Here is a 27,561-nt window from a genome sequence, read left to right as displayed (position 1 = left end):
CACCCCCACCTGCCCATGGGCAGAACAGATCCCTCTGCTTGTTAACCTGGACAAGATAGACGGGAATGTTTCAGAGAAAGTTCAAGTGAGAAACTATCAAAACCACAGCCTGCCCAGTCCCCCTCCCCCTCTCCCCCCTCCTCTCTTTCCAGACCCCCAGCCTCCACTCTACCTTGGTCATCAGTTCTCTGCTCAAGGACTCTTCTTGGCTATAGCGCTCCTTAAGTTTATCAGAGATTTCCCTGAGGGGAGGGGAAAGAGGGAAGGATAAATTTAGGGATAATGTGAGGGGTCTAAGTGCGAATCCTTTTCTTTGACAACCTGAGAGATTCAAACTGCCTGGAGGAGTGTTCTCACTGGGCTCCTCTGAGGGCTAAGGTCTCGTGGGACTGGGAGGGGGCTCTCCTGTTGGTCACTGGGGTATCCATTCCCCAGCTATACAGAGCAGCTCTCTTTTGACCACTTTGAGTTTCAACTGGGCGTAGAGTTCTGTTGCTATAAACACTTGAAAATCTCCAATGTGGCTCAATCCAGTACCTGGCATTTAGGGAAACCGAGTCCTGAAGCAGAATTGGTGCACTAAGGACACCGGGAGACTTAGAGACCCACCGCCGAGGCCCAGGCCCTGTCCCCATCATTTGCTGCCTCCCAGGAGTTCCTAGCTGACTGAAGGGCCAATGGCAGACATTCAGGAGATCCCCCATCCACCCTGGTCCTCCTATGGAGAGAGGCTTACCCACCAGGAAACTTCCCCCATGTGTTCTTCAGGTGGCATATGGATGTTTTCTGCAGAGCAGAGATGACAGTGCGGGGCGAGGACAAGTTCTTCAGGATCTCGCACTCCTGGGGAAGAGAAGAGAGTGAGCTGTGAGGTGGGGCGCTGGAGCCCTGCTTGCTCTAGCTTCAGTCCCCTTCTATTTAAATCTCCCCTCCTGGATGAGACAGATGTTCAGGGAGCCCCAGAAGGGCACATTTAGGACCCAAAGTGTAACACTCACAAGGAGGAGGATTTTAGCTCAACCCAGGGAGGGAGCCAGGTAGGAAGTGAGCATCCCCACACTGGGACCTGGAGTCAAGGTCAGCGTGCCCCTGGCAGGAAGGGCCTAGGGACTTGCAGGGGCTAAGATCACACACTTCAATCCTGGGAGCTGATAAAGGTGGAGGCAGTTCCTAAGGCTCCAGAGAGGGGCTCCACTGGGCCTCCCACAGCACACCTGGGCCACCTGGATCCAGCACTCCACCAAACTCGCCCTGTCCTGGGCCATCATGCTCGGGTCCCCGAGGCAGGTGGTGATGACGAGGTTGGCAACCCTTCTGAATTGGTCGATGTTGGCCTGGACGGTGGGTGCCAGGGTGCTCATTGCCGGGCTTGTTCCTCTTGCTCCAGGTGGAGCCCAGGCACTGAGAGGGCACCACCTTCTGGAAGAGCTCCTGGGGAACAGGTGGAGTGTCACCCAGCATTGCCACGCCCCAGCTCTGTGTCCACAGCCCCCAAAGTCCCACACAGGTGTCACAATTTAGATCTGGAGCACAGGAAGCTCAGGATGTGGCCTGAGCCTTGTTAGAGTCCCTGGCTTTTCTTCTCTGTCCACTGCAGGCACCCAGCACAGGATGACCCAGGACCCAATACTGGCAGGGAAGGGAGAGGGGCATTTGCATCCAGCCTGTCCTGGCTAACTCCAAGCTCAAGATGGTGGCTCAGCTCGGCTTATCCCAAGGGGGCATCTTCCAACAACCTGATCCCCCCTCTGATCCCACTCCCCATTCTGATGCACATTCCCCTGTGGCAGCTACAACCACGGGCCTTGTCTGTCTCTCTTGTAGTGGAGTACACATCAGGTGTCTAATAAGTCCTGAGGCTGTTGAGCCTCCTGAGCAGACGGTTGGGCCACCAGGGACCTGGCTGCACACAGTGAGTTCCCCTCCACCAGTGATGGGCCAGGCCCCACCCAGCTTTCCATCTCTTCTACCTCATGGAGCCAGCACAGCCACTCTGTGCAGCAGGTTCTGTTAGTGTCCACCTCTATGCTCTGCAGGTGGACAGCAAATGTTTGGGGGTTCAGAAAGTTGCCCAGGTAGTATGGTTGGTAAGCAGTGGAGCCAGGATTCGGGCCCAGATCATAGGAGTCTGGATGAGGTCTGGGGCAACGATGGCAGAGGTAAGGGCTACCCCACCCCGCCCTGAGAGCCCAGCTGCTCACCGCATCCATCACGGTTAGGAGGGAAGGCCGTGAGATTAGGCTTCTTTCACGCTTCTTAGCCACAGGTGGAGATGGACTTCCCACTAGAAATGATGGTCCAGGTGACTCCAGATCAGCAGCTCCCACTCCTGCTACAGCCGATGTCGGCCCTTGCTACAGCTCCAACACTGCTGGTGGAGGGGACACTGGCTCCAGTGCTAGAGAGGGTGGTGTCAACGGAGCTGGAGCCAGCTCTACCTCCACCACTGCCCACTGCTCTGCTTCTGCCGCTGGCTGGAGCTCTGCAGCTGGCGCTGCAGCAGGATAAAGAGAAAGATTCACTCACAAAGCTGACTTTACATGTGTCCTTCTAAACACAGGAAAGATCCCACTTCCTTTCCAGGAATACCCAGGCTGCAGTCCCCCTTACCCTCTGGCTCTGCCTCAGTGGCCTCCAGAAGCTCACACTAGGCAAAAGGAAAGAGGGTCACAGCAGCTCAATTCTGAACCAGGCAAGATTAACTGCACATACATCCCCTTTAGCTTGAAAAAGAGACAGCCCCTGACTGGTCCCACCCTAGTTCTGGTCCAACCCCATCATCTCAAGGTCCTGAGTGTGGAGGCCCTCTGCTCCTGCTCTCATCTCAGAGCAGCACCGGATGGTGTGGGTGGCCTCATGCACCTGCCCCTTGTCTAGTGAGTTGGTGGAGTTGAAACCATTGGGCAGGTACTCGATGACCTCCTGAGTGGAGTTCTGCAAAGACTGCCTGGGAGCTGGGCCAGAGGGAATCAGGGGCTGCCTGCACACTGCCACTGGGGCCAATGCCCAAGGGAAAGTCTGCTCCTCAGTTCAGGCACAGAGGGCATCCTGGCAAAGAACTCTGGTCAGGAAGGGAAGGAGATGAAACCTCTAGGGCTCAATAACATACGAGTTGAGGAGCTCACCTTCTCATGCTGCCAGCCATGACCTGGGGTATGAACGTGACAGACCCACCAGGCTTCCGACACCTAACAACCAGCTCATGCCCAGGAATGGCCTGCCCCACATACCCTGCCTTCCCCACTCCACACAGACACACAAACACACACAAACACACGATGAGGGGCCTGGATTTTGGGGTTGATCAGGTGGGATCACCGTTGTGTCCTGGCCTGCACTAACCTTTCCTGGGCTGCCCCATGTTACCCTTCACTGCCTCCTGTCAGACACCCAGAGGCGTCAGGGATGAGGGCTGAGCCAACATAGGCAACAATCAAAAAGATTCTCTTTCTGGGATTTTTTGAGCCCAGATCCTGCAAAAGTTGGGATACAACAACAAAACATTTTTGCCTCTTGACTGTCTCCTGTCAAGTGAGCTGGATGGGGGACTGTGGGTGCCTGGTTACCAGAGTTCAAAGATCTGTTGAGGCCTAGGACCAAGGAGATGGGGTCATTTTTCAAGATTCCTATACCTGGGCCCCTTACCTCAATCAGATTTCTCCAGAGCTGCCCCCTGAGCCCGGGCTGCTCACCCTCCTCTCTCATGTCACTTCCTGAACTGTACAAAAGGAGCCTACACAGCCCTAGCCACAGCTCCCTAGAAACCTAACTCAGGTCCTAGCTTTGAGGAGACAGAGATGAATGCAGATTTCCTTTAACTTACCAGTTCTTCATCCTGGGATAGTCCCTGTGCCTCTCAGGTCCTCCCCAGTCTCCAAACTTACACCAGGGGGATCAGGTTAGAATCTACTTCCTAGGGATGTCACCCGGTGTATACGACATAATATCTATTACCCCTGTGGGCTGGTGTCACATGTACCTAAGGCACAAACTTAGAGATGGAAGAATAACAAGAAGGGGTGACAGGTAGCACAGAACACCACTCAAAACAGGCCTGGGTTCTAGCAATGTGCTATTGGAACAGTCACTTCCAACTTGGCCTCATTTTCAGGTCAGCATCATGAGGGGGTTGAAACTAATGGAAATTTAGATACTGCCACCCTGTGGCATTAAACCATTCAATTGTTTCCTGTTTTATGGAGCATGCGACCCAAGTGCCTCATCTTGGCCTATGAGGTGGGCAGCCTCCACAGTGGTACCCAGTAAGCCCCACCCATGTTATACACATCCTCGTGGAACCACTAAGTGGTTAGTAACTGGCTTCTTAACATAATAACAGCCAAAGTGATGAGATGTCTTGTCTAAATTTTAACTACACAAGTCTCTCACTTCCTCTTACTCCCTCTTTCATGTTCCATCTCTCTCTCTCTCTCTGTCGAATCCCTGTAACTGAGAAATCAAATACCAGTGTTTTGAGGCTGCCCAATGTGGAGGCCTATAGAGGAGAGAAGCACGGGAGTGCCCAGGCCAACAGACAGAAAGAAACTTAGACTCTCAGTCCAAACTGAACCCTGAAGGCTGAGAGTGACCTTTAGGGCTAGTCCTCCCCCAGTTGAGCCTCAGTTGAGGCCACAGCACCAACCTGTTCAACTCACTGAGGCAGAGGCACCCAGCTAAAACGTGCCTGATTGCTGATCCACACAAATTGTGAGATAGTCAACATTTGTAGTATTGAAATGCAAGGTTAGGGGCAATGAAGTCAGAGAGGGAAAGGTAACTGACACAGCCTACCAGGCCCTGGCCCTACCTTCCACCCCAGCTCCTGTTCTCTCCTCCCAGCCTCCCTCCAGCTGCACTGGCCACATTTCTAACCTCCTCTGGCCAAACTCACTTCTGCCTGTGAGACTCAGGACCAGTGGTGCCATCTCCCTGACACACTGCTCCCAGACTCGTGCAGGGTTGGCTCCCTCTTGTCATTCTGGTCCCAGCAAACGTCACCCCAGTGAGGCCTTTCAGACCCTCCTACCCAGTGACGCCCAGCACCCCCTTACAGCCCCCTGATATGTTTCTCTACAGCACTTGCTCTTTTCTTGCTCCTGTCTTTGCTTTTGTCCATTTCCCCTCTAGACTGTGAGCTCCTGGCAGGCAGGGACCACTTGGTCATTTTCATCCTGCACTTTGGCACACCAGGGCACCTGGCACAGGGTGAGTGCTCAGTGCACAGCTGCTGAATGAGTACATGCGAAGATCTTGCACCCCACTCCCTGCTTCTGACCAACTGTGATTGTGGAGATGAACACTAGTAATAGGAGGTACAAGTTGTTTCTGAGACAGAGGGACAGCCAGAAAGACCTCTGCTTGACTCTTCTCTGCTCCAGGAGGTCAAGAAAAGTTCAGTGGACACCGTGTAAATTCCAGGTTTATAGCAGAAGGAAAGGACTTGATGTATATGTATATTATGTAATGGTTACCAAAATATGTTTAGTTAACATCAATCACCAAACAAACATAAAAGATTTTTTTCCTAGTGATGAGAAGTTTTAGGATCTACTTTCTTAGCAACTTTCAAATGTACCACACAGCAATGTTAACTTGCATAGTGCTGTATATCTATATCTCAATACAACTGAAAAAAATAAAAACAAAATCTAACTTGCCACCACTGACACAAGAGGCTGCCCGCCCCCTGGTGGCCAGAACTGGCACTGCAGCCCTTACCAAAACTCCACTAAACAAAAAGGAACCATTCTTCAGACGTCCTCAAGGCAGAGGCTCTCCAGGGTCCCAGAGGTAAAGGAGCAGGACCTGTTGGCTTCGAGAGAGTGGGGTGAATCTCGGGAGCCTACATTTCCCCCCATCTTGCTGTCCCCCACCAGGTGTCTTCTTCACTCCTGAGGCATCCAACCTCAACCAGGACAATGACTCCCCCCTGCCTCCAGATGAGGACCCCAAGGGTCCAACAAGAACTGGTCTTCTCCCTCATCTCTAGACTTGGTGTCCAGTGCTCTGGCATCTTCTTCCTTATCCCCAGTTCTCATCCACCCATGCCCCCATGTCTCCTCAGTTCTAAATGATCTCAAGTGGGTGGAAAGCATCTTCTCAACATTTCAGAGCACAGTAGGTCATCAACAGAGAACCTAGTCCAACAGACACATTGCGAGTGCATGGAACACTTGGAGTCACCTGCTGGATGCACTCCACTTTACACAGGGGGACCCTCACTGAGGTATTCTCTCCTGTTCCCAATGCCTACACAAGGGGAGGATGGACTCATCACAGTTCTGGGTGCCCACAGAGGTGGAATGCAGGAACCCAGTCCTGTGCTCCCCAGGCTGGGCCAGGGATGGGTCTGGAACAGGCAGAAACCTAGGAACATTAGGGATTCCTCTGCCCATCTCTGGGCCCCTGGGCACGTATCTAGGAGAACGAATGCCATGGTCCCCTGGGAGAGCTGCCTCCCATCTCTCTCCCTCCTGCCTCTTGTCACTTCCTCCAGGTCAGCTCTTTCTAGACTGCACCTCCATGGCCCCCACATGAAAAGTCAGTGTGAGTGGGGGTGCCTGTGCACATGCGATGATGAGGAGAGGAAAATGACCCCATATGGAGAGGGGTGGGCAGCAATCCCCTAAGATGTTAATGCCTCTCATTGCCAAAGGAAACCTGAGGGAAGGGGCAGAGCCGTGGCCAAGGAAGCTGGAGCTCTGTCTAGTCTTTGGGACCCGGACTACCTCCCGTGGTCTGGGCCAGTACTTGCCTCTTTCTGGGCTAGTTTCCCAACAGTACAGTGAGGGGTAAGATGTGCAACAGCACAAGCGTGTGCTCAGCCAGGACAAGTCATCAGGCCCCATAGATACATTAAGTATGTTTTAAGTGTATTGAAGACATTAATATTGTTGTGCAATCATCACCACGATCCATCTTTAGAAGTCTTTTCATCCTACAAAACTGAAACTCTATACCCATTCATGAATAACCCCCCATTCCTCCTCCTCCCAGCCCCTGGCAAACACCATTCTACTTTATGTCTCTCTGAATCTAGTGATTTCAGGAACCTCATAGAAGGGAAATCACACAAGGTTGTATTTTTGTGACTGGCTTATTTCATTTAGAGTAATATCCTGAAGGTTCATCCATGGTGTGCCATATCTTAGAATTTCCTTCCTTTGTTAAGGATGAATAATATGCCATTTTATGTATATACCACATTTTCCATATCCATACATCCCTGGACAGACACCCTAGCAGGGCCCAAAACCAAGCCCAAAATAAAATGGGGCCCCAACCAGACTTTTATCAACGGTCCCCTAGAGACTACTTTCTTAAGCCATGTTCCATATATTTACTAAGGATCTAGTCTTGGGCCATGAGTTGTTTTTCAGAAACTCCGTTTTTCCTCCTTGAGCAAGTTTCAACTGGTTTGAACCAGTGAGACCACAAGACGGCTGGCAAGACTCAAACCGTCAGTGCTGTTTGAGTCAAGTGACTGGAAGATGACGTAGGGGACCAAGAACTCCGCTGCCAATCATGTTAAGGACACTGCCTTTTGAACGTGGGATGTATGACAGAACATGAAAATCTTCTTGCACAAAATGCGTAGGACCGCTCCCAACCTCCCGCACCCACTCCTTTGCCCTTAAAAAGCCCTTTCAACTGCCCATTGGGGAGAAGGATTTAACCTTTGTCTCCTGTCTCCCTGCTGGCCAACCTCATAATAAAGCTTTTTCCCTTCTACAAGAGCAGGTATCTCATGGTTGGCTTAAGGTGTGCATTGGGCAGCGAGCCCTTCCTCGGTTACGATACTTGGGTGGCTTCTATGTTTTAGCTATTATGAATAGTGATGCTATGAATATGGGTGTTGAAATATGTTTTGAAGAATATGCTTTCAACTCTTTGGGGGTGTATATACCCAGAATTGGAATTGCTGGGTCCTATATAATTATATTTTTAATTTTTTTTAGGAATTGTTATACTGATTTCTACAGCAACTATATATTTTATCTTCCCAAGACAGTGCACAAGGGTTCCAACATCTCCACATCTTGACCAACACTGGTTCTATTCTTTTTCTTCTTCTTCTTTTTTTTTTTTTATAGATGCCATCTTTTTTTTTTTTTTGGTAGATGAATGTGAGGTGGTCTCTCACTGTGTTTCTGATTTGCATTTCCCTAATGATTACTGATGATGAGCATCTTTTCATATGCTTATTGGTTATTTGCAGATCTTCTTTGAGGAAATGTCTACTCATATACTTTGTTCAAATTTGATTTGGGTTGTTTGATTTTTGTTGTTGAGTTTAGGAGTTCGCTATCTATTCTGGATATTAAGCCCTTGTCAGACACTTGGTTTGCAAATATGGTCGCCCATCCTGTGAGTTGTGCTTTTACTGTTGATAATGTCTTTTGAGATACAAAACTTTTTAATATCCATGAAGTGCAGCATGTGTATTTTCTTATTTTATTGGCTGCTCCTTGGGGGTCATATGCATGAAATCATTACCAAATCCTATCTTGTAAAGTTTTGTCTTCTGTTTTCTTCTAAGGGTATTATAGTTTTAGCTCTTACATTTAGGTCTTTGATCTATTGGGAATTAAGCTTTGTATATGGTGTTAGGTAAGGGTCCAAGTTGATTCTTTTGCATGTAGATATCCACATTTTCCAGCACAACTTGTTGAAAGGGCTTTTCCCCTTTGAATAATCTTGGCACCCTTGTCAAACATCATTTGATCACATGGGTGAGGGTTAATTTCTGGGCTCTCAATTCTGTTTCCATTGGTCAATATGTCTGTCTTTATGCTATGACAATGCAGTTTTGATACTGTAGATTTGTAGTAAGTTTTCAATCAGGAAGAATCAGTCCTCCAACTTAGTACCTTCTTTCAAGATTATTTTTGGTATCTGGGATTACTTGAGATTCCATAAGAATTTTAGGATGGGTTTTTTTCTATTTCAGCACAAAACGTCCTTGGGATTATGGTAAGGACTACACTGGATTTGTTGATCTCTTTGGATAATGTTGACATCGTCACAATAAGGAGTCTTCCAATCCATGGTGATGGGATGTCTTTCATTTCTAGTAGTACCGGGTGGTTGTTCAGGTTGAGGGGGCGGCACTCCTAGAGGTAGTCGTGCAGAAACCCACAATTCCTCCTCACTGTGCCTTCATCGTTTCCTTAGAAGTCATCGACCATCAAAAGAAGAGAAAATGCATGTAAAATGCATGTGGGAAATTTGCAAGGACTGGGTGTGCCAGTTGGTGCGCACCCAGGATCCGAACAAGGGCCGCCAGTAGCGGAGCGTGTGCACTTAACCGCTAAGCCACTGGGCAGGCCCTGGTGTCTTGTTTTAAACACATGACTTCTGCTGGTCCCTGATTTCCCCAGTTACAACCCAGCTGTCCTTTCACTGACCATTGTTGGTCACACACCCACTGCACCTGCCTCCAGTCCTTCCCCTTCAACACCATAATCTCACACTCAGCTCCTCCCGACACTATCATGACATCTCCCACCACACGTCCCCTATACCTTCCACACAGCCATCAAGATGCTTCACAAACACTATCACCATTTATGTCCAATGGGCTGAGAGGGCTGCCCGTGCACTGGGAATCAGGAGTCACAGGGTCTGTCACTTGGCCTCCAATCACCTGCTGTACCCCAGGTGAAGGGCTTACCCTGCAGAGACACTCACCAGTAGCCAACTCCATCAAACAACAACATCTTTGCCCCAGTCTTCCTTCAAAATTCTCCCCCCACTTTCTGCCCCAACTGCTCCTTGAGGGGTCATTTTGTGGTAGCCTTTGAGGCCACCTTGGTGATTTTGTGCCCAGGCCCAAACAGCTCTTGGCCCACAAACACTTTAACCATACACCCTGAAATCATATAGCACAGGTAACCAGTGAATGGGTGCCAATTACTGGTTTTACCTCAAGACACCTAAGGAATATTTTACACCAGGAGCATCCAATTTTGGGTTTTACTGTGGGCTGATATCACAAGGCTCTCATCCAGTGAGCTTCTCTCTTCAACAACCACGGGAACAGCTTTCTCCAGGCTATATTGTGCAATGCATTATTGTCTCTTTCACAGCCTGCTTCTCTCAGGTCGCAGGTCCCTTGAGTTTCCTGCCCTGACTGGCTACCACCAACCCATAGAAACAATGTCAGTCCTATAGGACTGGGTGTTCAGTTCTACTAGGATTGACTGACTGGACTGGGCACAGGTGTGGTGGCCCTACCCACACAAAATCAGGAAACTGAGGCAACTAAGAGGTATCAACAACCTTAACACAACATGGACAACAACTCCATAAGAACATATCCTAGCCCTTGAACAACAGTCTCATGAGTCTCTCGCCTAAATGGTTTTAGAAAATGGCCGGGCCCTAGACTGTCTATACCGGTCAAGGAAGGAGGGGTTGGTGCCTTTCCTAGAACCACTTGCTGAGTGTACATCAACAGAGAAGTTCAAACCTACCTCCACCAAATGGCCCAAGAGGTTAAAATATTGCATAATATTACCCAAATCTTTGAATAGATACCAAAGGCCCCCGAGATCACTGACCTATTTTCATGGCTGGTCTCTCCAAGTTGGGGACAATGGAAATGGACTGGATTTTAGACTGTTGCTTGTATAATCATAGGATTTGTTACTATAGCCCTCATCGGATGTTTACTCTCTTGGCTACAACCTGCCCTACCCCTAATAACTCCATTAATTACACTTATTAAATATACCAGCCAACTTAAAATTAACCAATATCCTGATTAACTTAAAAAATTCAAAATTTTTATGTGGAAAATCTGCTTAACGTAGAATACACCGTTTTAAGCATTTCAAAGTATACATTTCTGTGGCTTTTAGCACAATGATTATGTCGTGTGGCTATCACCACTATCTAATTCCAGAACATTTTCAACACCCCCAAACAAACCCATACTCATTCACACTCTATTTTCTGCTAACCCAAGCCCATGAAAACAACTCATCTGTTTTCTCCCCCTATGGATTTCCCTATTCTGGACATTTCATTCAAATGGCATCATGTTATCTGTTGCCTTGGTGGATGGCTTTAGTGAGCACACATGTTTCAAGGTTCACCCATGGCCGAGCATGTAGCAGTACTTAATTCCTTTTTATGGCTTATAATATCCTATATTATGAATAGGCCACATTTGGCTTATGCAGTCATAACTGGATAGAAATTTGGGTTTGTTTCACTTTTGGACCATTGTGAAGAATGTTGCTTTGAATGTCTATGGGCAAGTTTGCTCTTTTGGACATATCTACCACGGGCCTCTCCAGGTCAATGGTAATTCTAGGTTTAAGATTTTAGAAAATGCCAAGCTGTTTTCTGCAGTGGCTGCATCATTTTACTTTCCCACCAGTAATGTATGTGGATTTCCCTTTCTCCACATCTTTACCAACACTCGTTACTTTCCATTATGTTGAATACAGCCTTCATTTTGAGCATGAAAACTGTGCTTTGAATTTGCATTTTCGTAATAATTAATGATACTGAGCATCTATCTTGTGCTTATTGGCCATCTATGTATTTCCTAGAGACATGTCTATCCAGTTGGTTACCCCGTTTCATTGACTTGTCTTTTATAATTGAGTTCTAAGAGATCTTTATATATTCTCAAAATAAGAGCCTTCTCATTTATATAAGTTGTAAATAGTAGGAGACTTCAAAAACCCACTTTTAACAATGGATAGAATATCCAGACAGAAAACAGGAAATAGCAGACATGAAAACATTAAATACTAAATGGAGCTATCAGACACACACAGAACATTTTACTGGACAGCAACAAAATGCACACACTTCTCATGGGCACACAGATTATTTTCCAGAACAGATCACGTGTTAGGTCACAAAACAAGTCTTAACAAGATTAAGAAGACTGAAATAATACCAAGTAACTTTTCTAAACACAATGGCATGAAACCAGAAGTCAATAACAGAAGGAAAACTGGAACATTCATAATACATGGAAGTTCAACAAAAACTCTTAAACTTAAAAGTAGATCAGGGGGCCGACAGGTGCTGTAGCGGTTAAGTGCGTGTGCTTCGCTCCTGGTGGCCCAGGTTCGGATCCTGGGCACGCACCGATGCATGCTTGTCAGGTCATGTTGTAGTGACATCTCACATAAAGTGGAGGAAGATGGGCAAGGATGATAGCTCTGGGCCGGTCTTCCTCAGCAAAAACAGGAGGATTGGCATGGATGTTAGCTCAGGGCTGATCTTCCTCACAGAAAAAAAAGTAGATCAAAGAAGAAATCAAAAGGGAAATTAGATAATAGCTCAAAACATACAAAAAGAAACAATAGGGGCCGGCCTGGTGGTGCAAGCGATTAAGTGCGTGCACTCCACTGCGACGGCCCGTGGTTCGCCGGCTCAGATCCCAGGTGTGCACCAACGCACCGCTTGGCAAGCTATGCTGTGGCGGCGTCCCATATAAAGTGGAGGAAGATGGGCACGGATGTTAGCCCAGGGCCAGTCTTCCTCAGCAAAAAAAAATAAAATAAAATAAAAGAGGATTGACAGATGTGAGCACAGGGCCAATCTTCCCTCAGCAAAAAAAAAAAAAAAAAGAAACAATAAACACACCAAAACTTCTAGGATGCAGCAAAAGTAGTAGTAAGAGGACAGTTTATAGTGATAAACTTGTATATTATAAGAGAAGAAAGATGTCAAAGAAACAACCTGACTTACAACACACAGCATTAACAAAAGAAAAAATGAAACCCAAAGTTAGCAGAAGGACGGAAGTCACCAAGAGGAGAGTGGAAAAAAAATGAAAGACAGTATGGAAGATCAATAAAAGTAAAAGTTGAGTTTTGGAAAAAATAAAATTGAGAAACCCTTAGATAAAATATCTAGGAAAACAAAGATAGATGACTCAAACTAAATCAGAAATGAAAGAGGAGGCATTGCAACAGATGCTTCAGAAAGAAAAAGATCAGAAGAGACTATTCTGAACTAGTATACACTCATAAATTGGGTAACCTAGACAAAATAGATAAATTCCCAGAAACAACCTACGAAAGCTGAATCATGAAGAAATAGAAAGCCTGCCCCTGGACTCCACCAGATGGCCTACACAGGACCCCTATATGGGATGAATGTGAAGGCTTTGGTTTGCTAAAGCCAGTCTGTAAAGACTGGAAGAGGTGCCTACTTCCTCAAATTTCCAGACACCAATGGAGGCCACAAGGATCATGAATAATCAAAAACCCATGACACCACCAAAGAAAAAGAATAAAACTCCAATGACTGACCAAGCAATGGAGGTATAGGATCTATGTGACAAAGACTTCAGAACAACCCTCTTTGAGAAATTCATAAAACTCTAAGGAAACATAGATAGATTGCTAAATGAAATAAGGAAACAGTGCATGAACAAGTGAGAAGATCACTATAGAAACAGAAATCATTAAGGAAAAACAAAAAGAAATCCTAGAGTTGAAGAACACAATGACTGAACTGAAGAATTTAATAGAGAGCTTCGAAATCAGATTCAATGATATACAAGAAATAATTAGTGAACTAGAAGATGTGTCATTTGAAATCATCCAGTCAAAGAAGCAAAAAGAAAAATGGGAATGGATAGGAATGGGGAAAGACAGTGTGAATTATGGGATACCATGAAAAGAAATAGATAAGCATTATTAAAGTAGCAGAGGAGAAGACAGGGATAAAGTAAAAGAGTGTTTACTTAAAAATAATAGCAGCTGACACCTTCCCAAATCTGGAGAGAGATTTACACATCCAAGGTCCTGAAGCCGATCTGTCAACCTAAATTTTAAAGCTAAAACTTTATTCTCCAAGACACATTATAACAAAACTATCTAAACTCAAAAAAGGATCAAACATGATCAAGTTCAACATGATGCAAATCAATGAATGTGATATACCACATTAATAGAAGAGAAGAGAAGACAGGGAGCAAGGAAAAGAAAGTTGACTTAAAAAAGTAGCAGCTGACACCTTCCCAAATCTGGGGAGAGATGTAGACATCCAAGGCCCTGAAGCCGATCAGTCACCCTAAAATTACAAACTAAAACTTTCTTCTCCAAGACACATTATAACAAAACTATCTAAACTCAAAAAAAGGATCAAACAACATGATCAAGTTCAACATGATGCAAATCAATGAATGTGATACACCACATTAATAGAAAGAAAGATAAAAATCACAAAATAATCTCAATCGATGCAGAAAAAGCAGTTTGACAAAATTCAACAGCCCTTCATGATAAAAATTCTAAATAAAGGGTTACAGAAAGAACATACCTGAACATAATAAAAGGTTCACATGACAAAACCCACAGGTAACATCATATTGAACAGTGAAAGGTTGAAAGCTTTCTTGCGAAGACAAAGAACAAGACAAGGGTGCCCAGTCTCAACAGCACTCTTCAACATACTGCTGCAAGTCTCAACCAGAGACATTTGGCAACGAAAAGAAATAAAATACATCTAAATTGGAAATGAAGAATCAAAGTGGTCTCTGTTTGCAGATGATATGATTTTATATAGAGACATACATAAGGACTCCCCCCCAAACTGTTAGGACTAATAAATGAATTCACTCAAGCTGCAGGAGACAAAATCAACATGTAGAAATCTGTTGCCTTTCTGTACACTAACAATGAACTATCCAAAAAAGATATAAAGAAAAAAATCCTATTTACAATAGCATCAAAAACAGTAAAATACTCATAAACAAATTTAACCAAGAAGGTGAAAGATCTAGACACTGACAACTATAAGACATTGATGAAAGAAATCAAAGACACAGAGAAATGAAAAGATATCTTATGTTCATGGATCAGAAGAATTAATATTGTTAAAATGTCCATGCTACCCAATGCCATCTCAAGATTCAATGCAATTCCTATTAAAATTCCCATGACATTTTTCACAGAAATAGGACAAACAATCCTAATATTCATATGGATCCACAAAAGACCTCCAATAACCAAAACAACCCTGAGAAAGAAAAAGCTGAAGGCATCACATTCCTGATTTCAAATTTTATTACAAATCTATAGTAATAAAAACGGTAATGATACAGGTATAAAAAGAGACACATAGACCAATAGAACAGAATCAAAGGCCCAGAAATAAAACCACACACATACACTTTGCTAAAAGTTGATGAGTCAGCTAAGAAGACTCCATGGGGAACAGATAGTTTCTACAATAAATGGTGTTGGGAAAACTGGATAACCACATGCAGAAAACTGAAATTGGACTCCTATTTTACAACACTCTAAAAATAATCCCAAATTGAATTAAAGACTTAAATGCAAGACACCAAATATAAAACAACTAGAAGAAAATATAGAGAAAACAGCCCCAAGAAACTGGTCTTGACAATGATTTTTTTGGATATAACATCAAAAGTGCAAACAACAAATGTAAAACTTAACAAGTGGGATGACATCAATCTAAAAATCTTCGGCACAGCAAATAAAATAATTGGCAAACTAAAGGGGTTAATATCCACAGTATATAAGAAACTCTTACAACTCAACAGCAAAGAAACCAATAAAACAATATGAAAATGGTCAAAGGACCTGAATAGATACTTTTCCAAAGAAGACATAAAAATGATTAACAGGTACATGAGAAGATGCTCGTAATCACTCATCATCAGGGAAATAAAATCAAAACTACAATGAGATATCACCTCACATCTGCTAGAATGGTTATTTTCAAAGAGACAACAGACAACAAGTGTTGACGAAGCTGTGTAGAAAAGAGAACCCTGTGCACTGTTTGTATGAATGTAAATTCCTACAGTCACTATGGAAAAAATTTGGAATTTTCTCAAAAAAATAAAAATAGAAATACTATGTAAATGAGCAATTCCCCTTCTGGTTGTATATCCAAAGGAAATGAAGTCACTATTCTGAAGAGATATCTGCACCCCTATGTTCATTTCAGCATTAATCACAAACTGAGGACGTGGACAAAATCCATGTGTCCATCAATGGATAAATAGATAAAGAAAATGTCAGACATATGTATATATACATGAAATATATAATGGAATATTATTTAGCCATGCAAGAGAATGAAATCCTGCATTTTGTAACAACACAGATGGAAATTGAGGCATTACGCTAAGTGACATAACTCAGACAGACAAAGACAAACACTATATATTCTCACCCATATGTGAAATCTAAAAATGCCCAACTCAAAGGAATAGAGGCTAGAATGGTGTTTGCCAGGACCTTGGGCGTGGGGGAAATGGGGAGAGGTAAGTCAAAGTGCACAAATTTCTAGCTGTAAAATGAATAAGTTTTGGGGATCTAATGTACAGCATGGTGACCATAATTAACAACAATATATTATAGACTTGAAAGTTGTTAAGAGAGTAGATCTTAAAAGTGATCGCTAGAAAAAACAAGTTAATTATGTGAGGGAATGGAGGTGCTAACTCACTGTATTGTGGTAATTCTTTCACAAATCATCATCTTGAACACCTAAAACTTACATGTGTTATATGTCACTAATATTTCAAGAAATATAAAAAAAAAAAATCTCTCAACAAATTAAAACCCAGGACCATATGACTGCAGTGGTGAATTCTACCATACATATAAAGAAGTTTTAAAAAGAAGCCTTACACTCTGTCAAATATTGAAAAAGAGAGAACACTTCCAAACTCATTTTACGACGCCAGAATTACCCTGATACCAACACTAGACAAGGACACTAAAAGAAAATAAAATTACAGACCATTACCCCTGATGAACATAGATACAAAAATCCTCAACAAAATACTAACAAATTGAATTCAACAGCGTATTAAAAGAATTATACAGTACCACCAAGTGAAATTTATTCCTGATATACAAGGGTAGATTAACACACAAAAATCGATCAATGTAATATGCAACATCAAGAAAATGAAGGGGAAAAAACATGACCATCACGATTGATGCACAAAAACCAGTTGACAAAATTCAACAGCCTTTCAGGATAAAACACTCGAGAAACAAGGAATAGGAGGAAAAACACACAGCAAACACAAAACTCAGTGATGGAAGACTGAAAGTTTTCCCTGAAAGCTCTAAGATCAGGAACAAGGCAAGGATGCCCACTTTCACCACTTCTATTCAACACAGCTGAAAGTTAAAGCCAGAACCATGAGGCAATAAAAATAAATAAATAAAAGGCATCCAAATTGGAAAGAAAGAAGTAAAATGTTTGAAGATGATATCATCTCATATGTAGAAAATCCGAAAGACTCCACAAAAATGCCGTTTGATCTAACAGATGAATTCAGGAAAGTAGCAGGATACAAAGTCTATACACAAAAATCAGTTGCATTTCTATACACGAACCAGCAGCTCTCTGAAAAGGATATTACAAAAACAATTCATTTATATCAGAAAGAATAACATGCTTAGGAATTAACTTAACCAAGGAGTTGAAAGGCTTGCACCATAAAAACTACAAAACATTTCAGAAAGAAATTAAAGAAGACATACATAAATGGACACATATCCCATATTCATGGATTGGAAGGTTTAGTATTGTTAAAGTGTCAATATTACCCAAAGCAGTCTACAGATTCAATGTAATCCCTATCCAAATCCTAATGATGTTTTTTACAGAAATAGAAAAACCCGTCCTAAAATTCACATGGAATCTCGAGGGACTCAGAATAGCCTAAACAATCCTGAAAAAGAAGAACAAAACTGGAGGACTCACACTTCCTGATTTCAAAACTTACTACAAAGCCACAGTAACAACAGTATGGTATTGGCATAAAGACAGACATAGAGACCAATGGCATAGAATAGCTAGCCCAGAAACAAACCCTCACATATATGGTCAAGTGATTTTTGACAAGGGTGCCAAACCATGCAATGGAGAAAGGTTTCTTGTCAACAAATAGTACTGGGAAAACTGGATATCTGCATGCAAAAGAATGAACTTGGACCCTTATCCAACACCATATACAAAAATTAACTCAAGGATATAAATGTAAGACCTAAAATAAGAAAACTCTTAGAAGAAAACAGGACAAAATCTTTATGACACCGGACTTGCCAATGATTTCTTGGATATGACACCACAGGCACAGGTAACAAAAGAAAAACAACGGACAAATTGGACTCCACGAATTTCATAAGTTGGTACATCAAGAGGCACTGTGCATAGAGTAAAAAGGCAACCCACAGAGTGGGTGAAAATATTTGCAAATCATATTTCTGACAAGAGACTGGTATCCGCAATATACAGAGATGTCTTAAAACTGAACAACTAAAAAACAAGCCAATTCAAGTATGGGCAAAGGACTTGAAGAGACAGTTCTCCAAAGACTTATGAATGGCATATAAGCACATGAAAAGACGCTCAACACCACTAACCATTAGGGAAATGCAAATCAAAACCACAATGAGACACCACCTCACACCCACTAAGATGAGTGCTACAGGAAAGACAGAAAACAACATGTGTTGGACAGGATGCGGTGAAATGGGAACCCATGTACACTGTTGATAGGAATGTAAAATGGTGCAGCCGTTATGGAAAACAGTATGAATGTTCCTCAAAAAATTGAACATAGAATTATCACATGATCCAGCAATTCCACTTCTGGATGTACACCCAAAAGATCTGAAAGCAGAGCCTTAAAGAGATATTTGTACACCCATGTTTATAGCAGTATTATTCACAATAGCTAAAACGTGGAAACAACCCCAGTGTCCACTGACACATGAATGGATACACAAAATGTAGTATATCCATACAACAGAATATTATTCAGCATTACAAAGGAAGCAAACTCTGCAATATGCTACATGTGTATTAACCTTGGGGACATTATGCTAACAGAAATAAGCCAGTCACAAAAAGAAAAATACTGTATGATTCCACTAACATGAGGAACTGAGATTAGTCAAAATCACAGAGATGGAAAGTGGAATGGTGGCTGCCAAGAGCTGGGGGGAGGGGAGAAGGGAGACTTACTCTTTAATAGGTATAGAGTTTCAGATTTATAAGAGTTATGGGGATGAATGGTGGCGATGACTGTGCAACAGCGTAAATGTATTTAACGCCACTGAAGTATACACTTAAAAATGGTTAAAATGTCACGCTTTTTGTTATGTATATTTTAACTCAATATACAAAAAGAAAAAAAAAAGAAATTAGCTATCAAGCCACAAAAAGACATAGTGGACTTTTAAATACATATTGCTAAGTGAAAGAACCCAACTGGAGAAGGTTATATACTCTGTTCCATAGTTTTCATATATTCCAATCACATGACATTCTAGACAAGGCAAAACCATAGAAACAGTATAAAGATCAGTGTTGCCAGGAGTTGGAAGGCAAGGGATGAAGAGGCAGAGCACAGAGATTTTAGGGCAATCCAACTCTTCTGTAGGATACTGTCACGGTGGATACATGAGATTATGCATTTGTCAAAATCCAAGTACGTGACAGTGAGACAGTGAACCCTAATGTAAACCACTGACTTGGTTACGAACACTGTATCCGCATCAGCTCCTCACTTGTAAGGAATGAACCGCACTAACACAGGTGGTCATGCAAGATGTTAACAGTAGGGGAAACTGTGGGGGAGGAGGGAGAAACGCTCCGCACTGTCTGCTGAATTTCTCTGTCCATCTAAAACTTTCCTAAAAACAATCTATTAATTAAAAATTAATCAATGGAAGGTAGGGAGTGGGTAGAAATATGGAGGAAACAAGAATATCAGAATATTAATAAGTGTTGAAGCTGGGTAATAGGGACATGGGGGGCTATCACACTTTTCTGTTTAATTTGTGTATGTTAAAGGTTTTCCACAATAAAACATTTTTAAAGCTCCAGGTTAAATCTAGATTATATATACAAAGAATCAAAGAATGTGAAGAAAACATATTTTTGAAGCAAGTACTCAAGGGGTACACTGAGGGAACGTGCAACCACACTGGATAGAGAGTGAACATCCTCTCTGGACGTCCTCTCTGGTGAACGTTCCACCAGGAAGGTTCAGAGCTCAGTGAGCAAGGCAGGCGACAGCACAGTCAGGGAAGTGACAGATAATGAACACGGAAAAATGTTCGCCCTCACTGGTCACAGAAATGCCAACGATGGGCCCTGACAGAACTGCCAGAGGATTTACAACGTTGTGACACTCACAGCTCAGGGACAGTGTACCACGTCCTGTGAGAAGGCCAATCATCACCGGCTTTCTGGAGGGCAAACCTCTCAAACCCTGGAACTTGCAGGCCACCGGCCCGGCTATTCTGTTGTACAGAATCTGTCCAAAAACAAAGGTATTGGGTAAAGATGATAGACTGAATAAACACATGTAGAGCCCCCTTGACATAAAGTCCCTAAAAAATGACCCAAAGATTCCTTGATTGATGAACAAATTCATAATAGCCCTGAGAACCATCAAGAGAGCCGACATTTTGAGGAAGACATCAAAGAGAGACAGCAGCTGGTGACCGGGGACCCCAGTGGGGAGCTCCTGGTGGGCCGTGGAAACCTAGCCAGGGCGCCCTCTCCCTCTCCTCCTTGTCCCCCTGCCGCTCACCTAACACCTCCTGCATCGCCCCTCCACTCCCAGCCACTGCCCACATCACACTCCAGGAACACAGGAACAGAGGCACAGGGCACCCTTTCCACCAGCACATCTGTCCTCTTGCTCTCTGCACCTCCCCAGGCGGTGAAGCCCAGCCCTGCACCTCCTCAGGGCCCAGCATGCTCCTCCCTGACCCTCAGGCTCCTCCTCTCCATCCGGTCCTACCTGCAGCAACTGTTAGCTCATCCCCACCTTACAAACAAAACTCTCCCTTGGACGCATGCTCCTTTTTGGCTATTGTCCACTTTCCTGACTCCCCTTCATGGCTAAACCTCTTAAGTAAAGTGTCTCATCCCTACTTCCCTCCCATGGCCCCCCTTCACCCACTCTAGACCCAGCTTCATTCCCACCCTCTCAAGGAGACTGAGGTCACCAGTGATCCCATGTGGCCAAGTTCAGCCATCTTCTCTCCATTCTGATCAGAGCTGTATCCCACCCAGCAGAGCACCCCTCCTTTCTGCAATACCCTTTTCCCCTCGTGGCTCCTGCGACTCCATGCTCCACCGTTTCAGTCTCCTTTCCTGGACCCTCTTCACCTGCACCTCTCTAAACACGGCCTGCTCCTAGGCTGGGCCCTCGTCCCTTCTACAGCTGCAGTGTCTCCAGGAGACCTCATTCAATTTCATGGTTTTAAACATCTCTGACCTCATCCTGACTCTGCAGACACACTGATGCAACTTTAAGAGGTTAGGTGCTGGCTCCCCAGTGTCAGCACCTAAGAAGTATCTCAGACTCGATTCCTTTCAAAATTTTACTGTCATATGAGTTCCAAAATAGCATCAAATATTTCCAAAAAGGAGGAAAAATTTGGCAACAATAAATAGTAGTGAACAAAGTAACCAATAAAATGTCTACTTGCATATTACCATCGTTGCTTGATGGGGAAAATAAGAACATAGAACTAAGTAAGGTCAGACAGTCTCGAGCTGGGGAGTGGAAGGTGATGAGTTGGGAGCGTAGAACACAGGAACTGATCAACTCTAAGCATTTACAGAAAGAGAGGCAGAAATGGTTGTTCCTAAAAGCTGAAAGACACCCACTAGAAGAATAGAAAAATCATGAGAAAGCCTAACAAATTAAAAATTAAATTAAATGGTAGACTCAAATTCCAATTTATCGATAATCACAATTGTAAATGGATCAAATTGCTCTATAAAAAGATGAAGGCTCTCAAGTTGAGTTAAAATATAGTTATAAAATAAAGGGATATAATATGGTTGAAAATAAGAAGATAAAGAAATAAGACTTTAAATGGGACAAAAAGGGGTTCTCTGTGTTGATAACTGTCAGGAACACTTATACACCTAACAATATGGTCTTGAAACATAAAAAAAAACTGGACAAACAAGAAGACACAGGCACCTCCAGAATCACAGGGAAACGTACCTTACTTCTCTTAGAAATCCACAGGTCAAGTGATACGGTAAGTTAGGAAACAGATCTGATGATGAACACAAAAAAGCTAGATCTAGACTCAGCCCAAGGGACAACAACATAAGCAACTAGTGGAGAGGAAACATTCTTCTCAAACCACAATGAAACAGTCACCACAATGGACTGTGTGCTAAGCCACAGTGAAATCTCTAAAGAGTCCAAAAAGCAGAAATCTATGTGACCATATTACCGGACCTTAAAGCAATAAAAGTAAAAAATAATCACAAAATATTGGCTCCCCTCCCCCAACCTATCCACTTGAAAATCTATCCAAACCCTTCTAAATCTCTCAGGTTAAAGAGGGAATCCAGACAGACAGGACAACCTCTTTAGAAATGAATAGCAATGAGAGGAGCATGAGACAAATCTATGGCGTGGGGACAAAGGAAGAGAAGAAGGGACACAGCCTCCACTGCAGGTATCAGGGAATATCAACTGTACATGAAGAAGCTGAGCACTTCCCTCCAGGAGCCAGAACAACACCACAATAAAACCAACATCAGCAGAATGAAGTGAGGATTCACAAGACAGCAACAACAACGTAGACCTGAGCAATGGGGTCAAGGGCTGACTGTCTGGAAAGACCTGTAACAGTGAGAAACCTTGCACAATCTGACCAAGAGGAACAGACAAAGGCACCAAACTGTACCATCAGGTACAAGAAACTACAGAAACAGCTTTAACGTGATAGGGGAACATAGGGGATAACTCTGACCAGGACATCAGCGGTCCTCAACTGGAGCTGTCCTTCCCCCGGGATGCATCTGGAAACACGCAGGATGCGTTTTGTTTCTTGCTTTGTGTTTTCTTAATGGTTGTTGCCCTGGGGTTCCAGGAGGTCCTGAACAGCCTGTCACATAGAGCCGTTTCCCTCCTGAAGTGTTACTGACATCTGGGAAGACAAGCACTGATCCAGATTAAATGAACAATGTGGTAGGGAAATGTTCGCCATGGGTGTATAACAGGCAAAAGATGGTACCCTCAATACATAAGGAATATCGAGAAACCAATGTTTACAAGGACTAAACTGTAAAATTGCAGGAAAATCAGAAATGTAGCCAATAAACACACCAACAATATTCCAACCTATTTGTACAGGTAGAGAAATATGTATGCAAAGCACAGGAAATAGTCTAGGAGATTACACACCAAATTTTACTACCAACAAGGAATAAAAGTTGGGAGGTATGTGAGAAATAGGAGTTTTTACCACTTGTTAGCTTGTATATTTCTGGAGTGTTTTAATTTTTACAAAAGAGAATGTATTCTACTCAAAAAGATGTTTCAAATTTTAAAGAAATTATTAAAATGTTCAAAATGACTTCAATTCAAGGATATTCATTAAAACATGAAGGGAAAGAACCCCCCCATGACTTTAAGAGTCTCCTGTAACTTTTCTAATAGTTTACTATGTCGATTTTATTTCACATTTAGATCCTAACTCATTGGAATTTACATTTGTGTGAGGGATGCAACAGAAGCTGATTTTCTCCTGTTCGAATGGAAAACCAACCGTCCAGGGACCATTCATTGCGTAGGTCTGGCTTTCCCAGCTGACCTGCAATGCCTCCTTCCCCACCTGCTAAACCCTGACAACTACCGCTGCCTCTCGAGCGCCCTAGAGCGAGCGGGGTGAGCTCTGCAGCCTGGGCTTCCTGTCTGCGAGGGGCGGCTACCAGCAGAGCCTTGTCCCAAGACAGCAGCAGGCATGCTGCACACAGAAGTGCTCAGGGGCCGTCTGCTGCGGAGCAGGAAACCCCTCATGGTGAGCAGGCAGTGGGGGAGCCCCGAGCACCGGGACTGACCTCGGCTGGGGGCAGCAGGCTGCTAAGGCAGGGAGCCCCCTTCCTTTAGCTCGTCCAGCTCCTCCTGCAGCGTGTGCACCTGGCTGTCGGCGGCTGACCCTCTTCAGCTCGCCGTTCTTCTCCACCTGCTCCCGCAGGCGGCGCCCGTGCTCCTGTTCCCCTGGGAGCAGAAGCAGTAGGAGTGCAGCAGTCGAGGAGATCTTGGGCCCCCAGTGCTGACAGGATGACGCAGCTGAGGGACGTAGGGCTGGTGTCGCTGTGCTCGCCCCACACAGCTTCTGCAGCTGGCTTCAGGGTGACATCCGTCGGAGGGTGGAGGGGCTCTGGGAGGGTTTCTGAGGCATCATTGTGAATGATGAACGTGGGGGTTCTGGTCCAAGCTCTCATCAGGCCCCAGGCTGGTCCCGCTGCAGCTGGGCTCCACATCTCTCTTCAGCCTCTTTTGGTCAACAGCCTCTCAAGGGACAGATGGCCTCTCTTGAGTGTGCTCTGAGAAGAAACTGTAAGAAGGAAGCCAGCCAATAAATCTGCATGCCCCGATCCTGAGGGATAAAGTCACCCACGGAAATGCCACTCTTACCCAGCAGGCCCTGGCTGGGAAGAGGGGGTCTCATCGCCAGCATCTACAGCAGACTTGTTTGCATCTCCTTGGCTGCCTAATGCTGTGGAGGCCACACTGTCTCCTGGAGTTCCTTCCAGAGACTCTGTGCCCAATACTGACTGGCAGCTTCCTGGGCGGCACTGGGTGCGTGTTCACCCTGCAGAGCAGGTTACTTCCACTTGCGGGACCACGGCTGGGCCCTCAGCTTTTCCCTCAAGGACCACAATGAACCTGCAGCTCCTTTCCCATCTGCTTCACACGCATGTTCCTCAGGCCCCCGGTGGCCTTCCTAGTGTCCTTTCTCCTGGGGCGGCCATGGCCTTCAGCCCCCCCTTCTCGGTCAGGTGGAAGATGGAGGGTGTGGCCGTGGCTTGAGCACATAGTACTGATCCTCCAGCCTTTCCTAGAGCTGTTTTTGGTGAAATATTCACTACAGACGAAAGAATGCTTAGTGGGGTCCAGTCACCCCTGTGAACAGCTTTTAACCACTGGACCAGATGTTTTGAGCCCATTATGTGGAGGCTGCAAGGATAAATGAAAAAGTAATTAGAAAGAAAGAATTAAATGTTTCCCCCTAAAATAATCAGCTATAAAAGCAAAACAAGTGTTTTTGGGAACACCCACACCTGTAGCCACTTTGCCCATTTAAACCTTTAGTAAAGATTTAAGGAACACCTGCTTGCAACTTATTACTGGAATAGAAACATGAAAGACCCACTGTCTAACTTAAGGAGGTGACCGTCTGTAGGGCAGAGAAGGAAGGAAGGTGAGGACCTCCTCCCAGGCTGTGGTAAGTGCCCTGTAGGGACACAGACGTTCTGGCAGATAACACAGGATGGCATCAAGACAACAGGAAAGGCTTCAAGAAGCCTCAGAAATAGTTCTTAGAAGCTCATGGCTGCCCAATCCTCCTGCTGTCCCTAGGATGCAAGACTTTGGGTGCTAAAACGGGGAGGCTTGGTCCCCCTATTTCAAAGCCAGGCCAGGTGTCGGCCAGCAGAGCCTCCCAGGCACTCAGCAGGGCGCCTGGCCCCAGCTCTGCTCAAGCAGCTGAGGATGCGAGACCACCGCCAAGGGGAGGTCAGCCCCAAGAGCTGTGGATCTGTATTCCTCCTGTCCTCCCACTACCAGGAGGAAAGCTGCTTCCTGTACAAATCAACCAGCCCCTGCAACGTACTGACCAAGACACTTCATAATCTCTTCTCCTCATTAAGGTAAAATCTCTATTTAGACCAAACTGTGCACGTGGGGCGTTGGGGGGGTCTGTCCCGAGGGCTTTCTGTTCCACTTGAGGTCATCTAACACCCCTGAGGCCACTGTGGACCAGACCAAGTGGATACTAGGTCTTCAGGGAGTTCCAAGCAACATGACTTTCTAACCTTTCTCAATGCTTTGTGACTAGTTACCAAAGGACCCCCACCTCCTTTGCCCCCAGACCACATTAGACTATGACACATGCCAAGAGCAACCTTCTCTGCAGGGCTTTGCCTCATTCTCAAAATCAGTAACAAAACTTTTGGGACACAGGCTCTGAAGGAAACCGTCAAGAAAGCAGGGTGGCTGACCTCTGAAACAAGCTCATGTTACTAGTTCTTTGGATAGATTGTAACAACTTCCAAATTAGAACAAACCATTGTAAACCTTCAATAAGACTACAGACAACAAGTGGCATTCAGGTCTTTCAAAATTCAATAACAACCTGCAACATGAAACAAAACGATCCGCCAGGAGGTTTTCAAAGTAGAATGTCTTCAGCGCACTGTTCTGGGACCTCCAATGTGGAGTCCGCAGGAAAGGACTCATTGAACTAGCTGAATTCCAGAAGCCCTCATGAAGGGAGCCAGGCCAGGGGGAAGGCAAACCCCTCACCCTGCTGTGGGAGCCCAAGGAAGATGTGTAGAGAGGAGCCCCTTCACCGAGTCCCCGAGGTAAGCCTCCCGGTGAGGAGTGGGCCGTGCCCTCCTCCACCCAGGATGCTGTCAGATGCAGAGTCCAAGTCCACATGGTCAGCCTCCCTATGAAGAGTGGACTGTGCCCTGCTCCCCCAGGATGCTGTCAGATGCCCAGTCTGCAAGGTCAGCCTCCCCGTGAGGAGTGGGCCTCGCCCTGCTCCACCCAGGATGCTGTCAGATGCAGAGTCCCAAGTGTAAGTCTCCCCTTGAGGAGTGGGCTGAACCCTGCTCCTCCCAGGATGCTGTCCGAGTCCAAGTCCACAGGGTCAGCCTCCCCATGAGGAGTGGGCCTTGACCTGCTCTGCCCAGGATACTGTCAGATGCCTCTCCAGCACTCACCTCCATGTGCAGAGCCACCTTTCCCTGCACTGCCAGGAACCTTCTAGCAACAGAGCATCTGGAAGGTGTATCCATCCAGCAGGTACAAGCTGCATTTGCTCAGCCACATTCCTGATTGCAGAGATCAAGGCAGGCTCCCTGCCATCAAAAGAGCAGAAAAGTCACAGCAAATCCAAGAAGATAGTGACCTAAGGAAGAGCGTTTCCAGACTACCCTGTTACTTGACATTGTTGGCACTAGCCCAAATCAGTGGAGAGCAGGGTGGCTGCAGGGTGGGGGTGAGAGGGTGGTGGAGGCCATAAGGTGGGCGCTGGTGGCTGTGGGGTGGCCATGGTGGCCCGAGGTGCCCCGAGCAGAGACGGTGGCGCAGACCAAGGCTACACAGCACCCAGCGCTGACTCACCTGCTGGACAGGCCCCGAGCACAAAGTGCTGCCCACCTCGGGCTGGACCTCATGGGGGGCTGGCCGGGCAGTGGCGGCCAGTTACCTCTGGAAGGAGACGGTGGTTTCTCCTCATTGCCTGGCCAATGGGAGCAGTTCGTGGCCGCGCAGCGATCACCATCCCAGGCCTCAGGCTGTTGCACCGCCAGCCTCCGTCCCCCTCCTCACCACCCCTGAGCGGGACCACCACGAGGGTAGAGCTCTGGGCAACACTCTATGGGATGTGGAACTGGTCCCCGTGGCCCACAGGACAGCAAGATGGCAGCACTTACTCCAGCCACCCCCAGTACACAGTTCTGATCGTTCTTGAGCTTCTGTTAGTGTTTCTTTATATAAAAACAAGCCATTGCGAATGCATGCTT

General features: G+C 45.3%; 1 long non-coding RNA gene across 2 annotated transcripts; it reads right to left on the bottom strand.

The window, feature by feature from the left end:
- Window positions 1–708: 708 nt before the first annotated feature.
- On the bottom strand, window positions 709–27,139 carry LOC131409840 (uncharacterized). 2 transcript variants are annotated; one of them, XR_009221037.1, is made up of 3 exons: window positions 26,758–27,139; window positions 23,866–24,988; window positions 709–843 (listed from the first exon to the last, which is right to left on the bottom strand). It is a non-coding gene; the product is annotated as an uncharacterized LOC131409840 (long non-coding RNA). The 2 variants fall into 2 exon arrangements; XR_009221038.1 differs by lacking the exon at window positions 709–843 and adding an exon at window positions 2,227–2,494.
- Window positions 27,140–27,561: the final 422 nt, after the last annotated feature.

Source organism: Diceros bicornis, chromosome 8 (genome assembly GCF_020826845.1).
Source record: "Diceros bicornis minor isolate mBicDic1 chromosome 8, mDicBic1.mat.cur, whole genome shotgun sequence".
Lineage (NCBI taxonomy): Eukaryota > Metazoa > Chordata > Mammalia > Perissodactyla > Rhinocerotidae > Diceros > Diceros bicornis.
This window is presented reverse-complemented; position numbering and strand designations above follow the sequence as displayed.